Here is a 9051-nt window from a genome sequence, read left to right on the forward strand (position 1 = left end):
AAAAAAAAAAAAAAAAAAAAGTCAAGTTTGATTTTCCAAGCATATTGTTATTGTTTATATTTACAGGTATGAGTATTTATAGACACATCACACCTATACTAGTATCAAATATGATACACCTGAACTATTACTATACTTGAGTGTTAACACAAGTCTCTGAGGAATGCATAGTAATAGAACTGCTGTTATTTAGGATTACTGATCCCCTATTGTCTTGCACTTAAAAGATGTTAATGAAAGATGATGACAGGATTGTGAACACACCAACCTCTCTGAGAACAAATTCATTATATCCAGTTTTCTACAAAAGACAAATGAGGATCATTACAAAAGGATTCACAAATTCCTCTGGATTTCCAGTTCTCCTAGATAAGTTGAAATATTATTCACACTACACAAAATTAGTTTACATACAAACTTCATTTATTAAGGAGATGGGGGTCTCACTATATTGCCCAGGGTGGTCTCTAATTCCTTATCTCAAGTGATGCTCCTACCTCAGCCTCCCAAAATGCTGGGATTACAGGTTTGGGCCACTGTGCCTGGCCTACACACCTCCTAAGGAAAAAAACTGAAGAAAACTATATGTGTGTTTATCTATTATCTGTCCAGCCACCATGGAGTTCTTGACATGTATTCAACATACAGGCCCTGTCCTCAAGGTCATTCTTATTTTAATCAGTTCGAATTAAATCTAGTCCTCCATTATGAACTCCAAAAGTAACTTTTATTTTGCTAGATAAAGCCACATTCTGCCCTTTCAAAATATATGTGTAATACTCTAAAAACGGGTTTATGTGCCTTAGAGATATCAATAATGTGTTATGCTCCCCCTATTGACTAATATTCAAAATAACAATGAACTCCCCAGGGGTTGCCTTTGAAGTGCTGGGGTTCAAAAATATGTTGGTGATTTTTATATTTAAAAACATGAGCTGAATCAACAGCTGTCAGGCAGAGCTGCCATATAATGCTCAGATTCCATCAAAACAGGAAAAATTTAAGTTGACAAATGACAAACAGAAGAGCAAAAAAAAAAAAAAAAAAAGGTGCTGAAGCCTTGAAACACTGAACAATGCAGAAATAAAGCCAAAAGCAAAGAACAGCAAGAAACAGAGCAACATCCTTTAACTGACACAATGGCATGAAATCAATTTCATGTTAATAGCCCTTAAGGGGGTAAGAATTATTTCCCTACCTCCTGTGCCAACCTCAAGCTGTTTCCTAAGGAAGCCAAATAATGGTGATCAACAATGTCTGGAGAATTAATAAAATAAATTAAGAATAAAGATCCATGTTGGCCGGGCACAGTGGCTCACGCCTGTAATTCCAACACTTTGGAAGGCGGAGGCAGATGGATCACAAGGTCAAAAGATCGAGACCATCCTGGCCAACATGGCGAAGCCCCGTCTCTACTAAAAATACAAAAATTAGCTGGACGTGGTGGAGGGCATCTGTAGCGTAGTCCCAGCTACTCTGGAGGCCAAGGCAGGAGAATCGCTTGAACCTGGGAGTTGGAGGTTGCAGTGACCGGAGATCGTGCCACTGCACTCCAGCCTTACGGCACAGTGAGGCTCCATCTCGAAAAAGGAAAAAATATCTATGAACAATACAAAAATTATCCATGCATAAAAAAGAAAAAGAAAAAAGAAAAATCTGTGTCAAGTAATATAAGTCAGAGATCTATTTATAATTATTTGAGGCCAGTTTCAAAGGAACTTTAATTCGGCACCCTCATAAGTATGTCAAATCACCTAAATTCATCACAGATACTTATGTATGTTTAAAGAAATACGCGTTCAGCTCAAATAGGAAGCTGAAAGATGGGAGAAGACTCATGGACTATGCACACAAATCTATGTACACACAAATCAGCCTGCATTTGCCGCTCTCCGCTGAGGGAAGAAGCTAGCTTTGGAGTCAGAACTAACAGAAAGTTGCGTATGATCTTGGACAAGTAACCTAACCTCTAGTGTCTTCTCTGTACAACAGGGTTAACAGCACTTTCACCATAGAGATGCTGTGAGGATTAAGTGCACATAGCATGGGCTTAGTAAACGTTAGCTGTTATTATCCAAAAGAAACAGCTGAGTCCACACTGAAGTAACTGTTGCAGTCTGAGTACCATTCAGGAAAACGGTGTGTTTTTACTACCTGTGGAGACTTCTCCAAAACCGCTCACTTCTTCGGGAGGAGATAACTCCTGGTTCCCCATCACAGACGGTCATTCCTACTATCCTCTGCCCTCCCCGCTCCTATCCCGCCACCGCAGGGCTAGGGGGAAGCAGCGCTCACCTCGGTGCGGCGCTTACTGGGTGCAACGCACTGCTGTAGCACCTTGCACACACTGAATCATTCGGAGCTCACAGCAACTTTACGGGCAAGTACTACTATCCCCACTTCACAGCCAGGGAAATTGAACGGTTTTCTTCTTCCAGCTTTTTGTGAGGACATCAAATCCACTAAGTTCTACTTTGCCAAGGTAATTCATGCTTGACACGTCCGCTCATGACTACGCGATTCTGCAAAGTGGGGCAAATGCCCTAATAAGATCAAGTCTGCAAGCAGATTCTTCTAGCGACAGTCCAAAATTTCCAAGTTTGTCCTAACCAAACGAATACACGAAGAGAGCCTTCAAAATAAACCGGGGCGCGTTCTCTGCGGGAGGGGCCGAGCTGCAGCTGGCTGCACAGCCCGCGAAGCACCGCGAGGGCGCGGCCAGCGGGGAGCGCAAACCGAGTCGGTGCCTTAGTCCAGGAGCCACAGCCTGGGCCACGGCAATTGACTGCGAACCCACAACAAACCATTCCCACCGACGTTGTCACGCGCCGGGGGGGGAAGTGGCCACCGCGCCCCGCAGGGGTCAGAAGAAACCACGGAGAGGAAGAGTGAGGGCAGGCGTGGAGTATTCCTCCCCAGCACTGCGCATCGTCCGGGGCACTGCCCGCCCCGTGCGGCCGCTCCCCACGCACCGCTGGCCACAAGTCCCTGCTCCCCGGAGCGTAAACACCGCCCCACCAGCGCCGCCCTCTCAAGCCCGGAGGTCCCTGTGGCTGGAGTGACCCCGGCCGGGAAGCAGGCACTAGCACCCTGCGCCGCACCGACGGGCGCCGCGCAGCCTGCAGAGCCCGCGGCCCCGGCGGGCTGCAGCGCCGCGGGGCTGGGCCAGCACGTACCTCGGTGGCGGTGTGTCCAACGGAGATCCACCCGCGGCAAGTTGGAGGAAAGCGGCGGAAAGTTTCCCCGCCCAGCGCTCGGCGACGGCAAGCTCCGGCAGCTGCTTCGCCGCGGCACAACTACGCCATCCGGACCCGCCGGGGACTCCCACCTCCTGCAGGGAGCTCCGGGAAGCGCGCAGGGAAAGTGGCCGGGCGCGAGAGCAGCCGATGCCCTCCCTCACTCTCTGGGAAGAGGAAAGTGCCGCTCCGCGTCCCCGAAACCCTCGATTACCCCCATCGGGCCGACCGGGCGCACTGGCCCTCCCTCGTACACACGCGGGCGGGGACAGGCAGGACGCCACAGCAATCAGCGTGCGGGGGGAAGGGCGCTTCTCAGCCAGCCCCACCGGGGGCTCTCGGCCGCCCAGAAACTCCTCCTCCCGCCTCCTCTCTCCTCCCCCTTTGCCTCCGCGGCTGATGGGTGAGCCCCGAACGCTGCTCGAGCTTGGATTTCCCTTCGGGCCGAGGAGGCAAAGAGAGAAGGGGCTCGGGGCGCTGCCAGGCTCAGCGCACCCGGGTTGGGGCGGCCCCTGTCCTGGGGGAAGCGCGGGGGAGACGAGGGCGCGAGGAGCTGCAGGACTCGCTCCCTCAAACTATGTCCTTCGAACTTTCCAGGGCTCCCTGGAGGAGTTGGTTTGCATTTGGTTCCTTGGTCTTGATATAGAAGTTCTGAAACCTCAGATAATCTGATCACAGCCTCTTGCCCTCTCCCCAGTACCCCTCCCCCCCGCTATGCACACATTCATTCTGTCCCTGTGTTTTTTTCCCAACCTCCGGTCCTTCTTCTTGTCGTGCTCTGATGGTGGGCGCCGGTGGAGTCTTGCCTCTTCTTCTCTAGCAGCTGAGACTGCTTTACCAAGCCGTTTCCCTGCTAGTTCAATAAATTAATCCAAATAATGGAGCAAGATCAGCATTACCGGCGTTACTCTAAGATGGGCGCCATAAGGACGACAGACAGGTCGGCGGGGCAACGTCCTGAGTACCTGTGCCTGTCAAGTGCACGCTGCCAAAGTTGAATGCAGGCATCAGAACACCACTTTGATACTCTTGCTTATACCCAGTTTTTCTATTAAAAAGTATACTTAAGTAACAACATTGTTTTACAAACAGGCAGGTCAAATGACCATGGACTGATAGGTTTCAAAGACCAGTCCTGACTACTGTGCGACCTTCCACAAATGGCTACCGGCTAACACTAATCAAGACTCAGTTCAGGCCGGGCGCGGTGGCTCACACCTGTAATCCTAGCACTTTGGGAGGCCAAGACGGGCGGATCACAAGGTCAGGAGTTCGAGACCAGTCTGGCCAACATGGTGAAACCCCGTCTCTACTAAAAAATATATAAAAATTAGCTGAGCGTGGTGGCGTGTGCCTGTAATCCCAGTTATTCGGGAGGCTGAGGCAGGAGAATTGCTTGAACTTGGGAGGCGGAGGTTGCAGTGAGTTGAGATCGCGCCACTGCACCCCAGCCTGGGCAACAGACGGAGACTCTGTCTCAAAAAAAAAAAAAAAAAAAAAAAAAAACTCAGTTCAAATGAAGGGGTTGGCCTAGTAGGCTTCTTCCAGTTCTAAAGGGCTATGGACCTACGCCATTTATTATTAATATTATTATTATTATTTTGAGACAGTGTTGCCCAGGCTGGAGTGCAGTGGCACAATCTCAATCTCACAGCAACCTTCGCCTCCCAAGCTCAAGTGATTCTCCCACCTCAGCCTCCTGAGTAGCTGGGATTACTGACAAATTCGGGGGAAGGGAGGTGTCTCACTTTGTTGCCCAGGTTGGTCTCGTACTCCTGAGCTCAAGAGATTCACCTGCCTTGGCCTACCAAAGTGCTGGGATTACAGGAGTTAGCCACTGCACCTGGCCCAGTCTTAGGCTTTTAATATGTTGGAGAGTGGAATGAGGAGGCTTTTTATGACATGTTATTATTTTAAAAGCTATTGAAAGAACAGGAAATATTTCTCATCCTCTTCCTCTTGTACCTATAGGTAGAGAATCCACCCAATTGAGATTCATTCATAAAGGTCAAATGTCATTGATCACCTGAATTACTGCAAAAATCTCCTCAATGAACCATTTTTTTCTTACCAATATTCACTGAGCACGGACTGTGGGGGAGCCCTGAGTTAGGCATTGGGAATACAAGTAGGCATAATATTCTGAAGGAATAAACAGTCCAGATGGAGGTAGCCTCTGCTTTTATAATGTCTCTCTAAGTTTAAGGCCTTAAGATTTCTCCTAGACTCAAATTACATGGTATTTGATATAGTTTGGCTGTGTCTCCACCCAAATCTCATCTTGAATTATAAATCTCACAATCCCCATGTGTCCCGGGAAGAACCAAGTGGGAGGTAATTGAATCATGGAGATGAGTCTTTCCTGTGCTGTTCTCGTGATAGTGAATAAGTCTCACGAGATCTGATGGTTTTAAAATTGGGAGTCTCCCTGCACAAGTTCTCTTTGCCTGCTGCCATCCATGTAATATGTGGCTTGCCCCTCCTTATGTTCCTCCATGATTGTGAAGCCTCCCCAGCCATGTGGAAGTGTAAGTCCAATTAAACCTCTTTCTTTTGCAAATTGCCCAGTCTCAGGTATGTCTTTATCAAAGCATAAAAACAGACTAATACAGTATTCATGCCTTGTTATCAAGTTTAGTTTCAATTACAGATATGAACACTTGAAGTGAGTGTGAATATTTAATCCCACATTTATCAGCCAGGCAAGGTGGCTCATGCCTGTAATCCTAGCACTTTGGGAAGCCAAGGTGGGTGGATCACCTGAGACCAGGAGTTTGAAACCAGCCTCACCAATGTGGTGAAATCCTGTCTCTATTAAAATACAAAAAATAGCCGGGCTTGGTGGTGGGCACCTGTAATCTCAGCTACTCAGGAGGCTGAGACAAGAGAATCGCGTGAACCCAGGAGGCAGAGGTTGCAGTGAGCCGAGATTGTACCATTACACTCCAGCCTGGACAACAAGAGCAAAACCCTGTCTCAAAAAAATAAAATAAAATAAAAATATATCAATCACGTTGAGGCTTTCTAAATAAAATGGCATGGTAGATAATTTAGGAGTGTCTTGTCTTTAAAGAGTGATGAAGCAACTGTTCCCCGTAGAGCTAGATTCATAACAGTAGCCATCAACATCTGAGCCAGCATGGGTACTAAATTCTTTTTTTTTTTTGAAATGGAGTCTCACTCTGTTACCCAGGCTGGAGTGCAGTGGTGCAATCTCAGCTCACTGCAACCTATGCCTCCAGGGTTCAAGTGATTCTCCTGCCTCAGCCTCCCAAATAGCTGGGATTACAGTCGAATGCCACCACGCCTGGATAATTTTTGTATTTTTAGTAGAAATGGGGTTTCACCATGTTGGCCACACTGCTCTGGAACACCTGACCTCAAGTGATCCACATGCCTCAGCCTCCCAAAGTGCTGAGATTACAGGCATGAGTCACCGTGCTCAGCCGTGGATACTAAATTCTATGCATATAAACACATTTACTTCCACAGCCCTCTAAAAATATGTTTAAATGAGGCCTATATACATGCCTCTATACAAACTGAGATCTTATCCACGATTCAGTCCCACATCCACCAAGCTCAAAACCTAAGTCCTTAACCAGCAGGTTCTTCTGTCACCAGAAGCGTTACAGATTGGGAAAATAAACGGGTTTTTGTTGTTGTTATTGTTTTTTAAATTCTGAGCTATTAGTTTCAGTAGATGATACGGAAAAACACAAGAAATTGTATCAGTATTACAAAATTAACAATGTCTACAGAGATATTTTCTCTTTAAATCTTTATAATGTGATATTAAAAGCAGAAATCCAGGCCAGGAGCAGTGGTTCGCCTATAATCCCAGCACTTTGGGAGGCCAGGGTGGGCAGATCACCTGAGGTCAGGAGTTCCAGAGGAGCCTGCCCAACATGGCAAAACCCTGTCTCTACTAAAAAAATACAAAAATTAGCCAGGCGTGGCCACGTGCGCCTGTAATTTCAGCTACTCGGGAGGCTGAGGCAGGAGAATCGCTTGAATCTGGGAGGCGGAGGTTGCAGTGAGCCGAGATCGTGCCATTGCACTCCAGCCTGGGTGACAGAGCGAGACTCCATCTCAAAAAAAAAAAAAAAAGAAAAAAGCAGAAATCCAGATACCTCAAGCGTAGACCAAAGGTTTAAAATAAACACGAATTTTTGGTTCCCGAGCAAAGCTCTAAAAAAGGGTTCCCCTAGGCCCGGCGCGGCGGCTCATGTCTGTAATCTCAGCGCTTTGGGAGGCTGAGGAGGGCTGATCACAAAGTCAGGAATTTGAGACCAACCTGACCAACAAGGTAAAACCCCATCTAGCCAGATGTGATGGCGCACACCTGTAATCCCAGCTACTCAGGAAGCTGAGGCACGAGAATCACTTAAACCCAGGAGGTAGAGGTTGCAGTGAGATGAAATGGCGCCATTGTACTCCAGCCTTTACAACAAAATGACCCCCCCGTTTAAAAAAAAAAAAGGGAAAAAAAAAAAGAGTTTCCCCTAATTTTATTTTTTTTTTTTTTTTCAGATGCGGTTTCGATCTTGCAGCCCAGACTAGAGTGCAATGGCGCCATCTCAGCTCACTGCAACTTCTGCCTCCCAGGTTTAAGCGATTCTTGTGCCTCAGCCTCTCAAGTAGTTGGGATTACAATCGCCCACCACCATGCCTAGCTAATTTTTGTATTTTTTTCAAATCTTCAAAATAGTCTTTAAATTTGAAAAGTGCCTGAAAGTTTGGGCACCAGAAAGACACCCCAGCAGCATGTTAGTTCATGCAAGTTCATGTTAGTATGACTAAAGCAGTTACAACATTGTGAGAAATGTTGGAGGTATGCGATGTCTTTCCCAGCACAAAAGTGGCCTTGGTTCCTCACCAGATGGTGTAGCCACCATCTGAACCACCCATGAATTAGATCCCGTTCCACTAAATTACGAGGACATTGGCTCCCTACATGACTTCAAGCTGAGCAGCATTGGGAGAGCATGCAGGAGGTAGAGGAGGAATGTTGCCAACAGTAGCCCCAGTTCCAAAGCTGGCACCTGCATCGTACCCTTCTTCCACCAGCACTGAGGAGCCAGGTGGATAGATGGGACCGACTGGATAGTAAGTCATGGGGATTGTGGAGCCTAAAGGCCCAATAGCCATAGGCTGGGCCATGGAAAGGTATAGACAGGCTTCAGGAAATGCGTCCGACATGTTAGGGACTGCGGCAGCCCCTTGGTGGACAAAGCTCGGACGAATAGGCAGGTGGATTATCAGTATAGGGTGGAACCTGAGGAAGATGCAAGGTCTGGGGGTATACCGGATTCCCAGGAGGCTGCGCAGGGTCGGTTGGCTGTGTTGGATATTGACCTTTGCTGATCACGGTGGCTGCAAGTCCGGTTCCTCTCCGCCTGGCCGCGTGGCGGATGGTTCTCCTTTTCGTCCTCTTCCAGTTCAGAGCCACTTCCGTGTCACGTGACGGTCCATTCACCCAGCGTCACCTGATACCTGACTGGCGCTGCCGCGGGAATCTGTAAATTTTTGTACTTTTAGTAGAGATGGGGTTTCGCCATGTTGGCCAGGCTGGTCTCAAACTCCTGACCTCAAGTGATCTTCCTGCCTCGGCCTCCCAAAGTGCTGGGATTACAGGTGTCAGCCAACGCGCCCGGTTGCCCTACCTTTTATTAATGGCAATATTAACTGATTTCTAAGGGAATGGATGCTCCCTTCCACTAATTTCTCATTATTAAAGATTGCAGTCAAGTTACAGTATTTGTTACTGGAAGATACCAGCTTGCTTTTGGTCCAAAATGGTGTCTTGGTCATT

General features: G+C 47.6%; 1 protein-coding gene and 1 pseudogene across 4 annotated transcripts in view; both read right to left on the bottom strand.

Moving 5' to 3' along the window:
• Nucleotides 1–3448, bottom strand: part of TGFBR3 (transforming growth factor beta receptor 3) — a 220378-nt gene extending 216930 nt beyond the window's left edge. For 2 of the 4 annotated variants that reach the window (XM_032247873.1, XM_032247871.1), the window contains exon 1: nucleotides 3177–3448. The gene's annotated coding sequence lies outside the window, so the exon portion shown is untranslated. The remainder of the gene's footprint in view (nucleotides 1–3176) is intronic. The other 2 variants (XM_032247872.1, XM_032247874.1) reach the window with 2 other exon arrangements.
• Nucleotides 3449–7905: 4457 nt separating this feature from the next.
• Nucleotides 7906–8718, bottom strand: LOC116530024 (annotated as a pseudogene).
• Between the last annotated feature and the right edge of the window lie 333 nt (nucleotides 8719–9051).

Source organism: Sapajus apella, unplaced genomic scaffold (genome assembly GCF_009761245.1).
Source record: "Sapajus apella isolate SASKATOON/1434 unplaced genomic scaffold, GSC_monkey_1.0 scaffold64, whole genome shotgun sequence".
In the NCBI taxonomy this organism is placed as follows: Eukaryota; Metazoa; Chordata; class Mammalia; order Primates; family Cebidae; genus Sapajus; species Sapajus apella.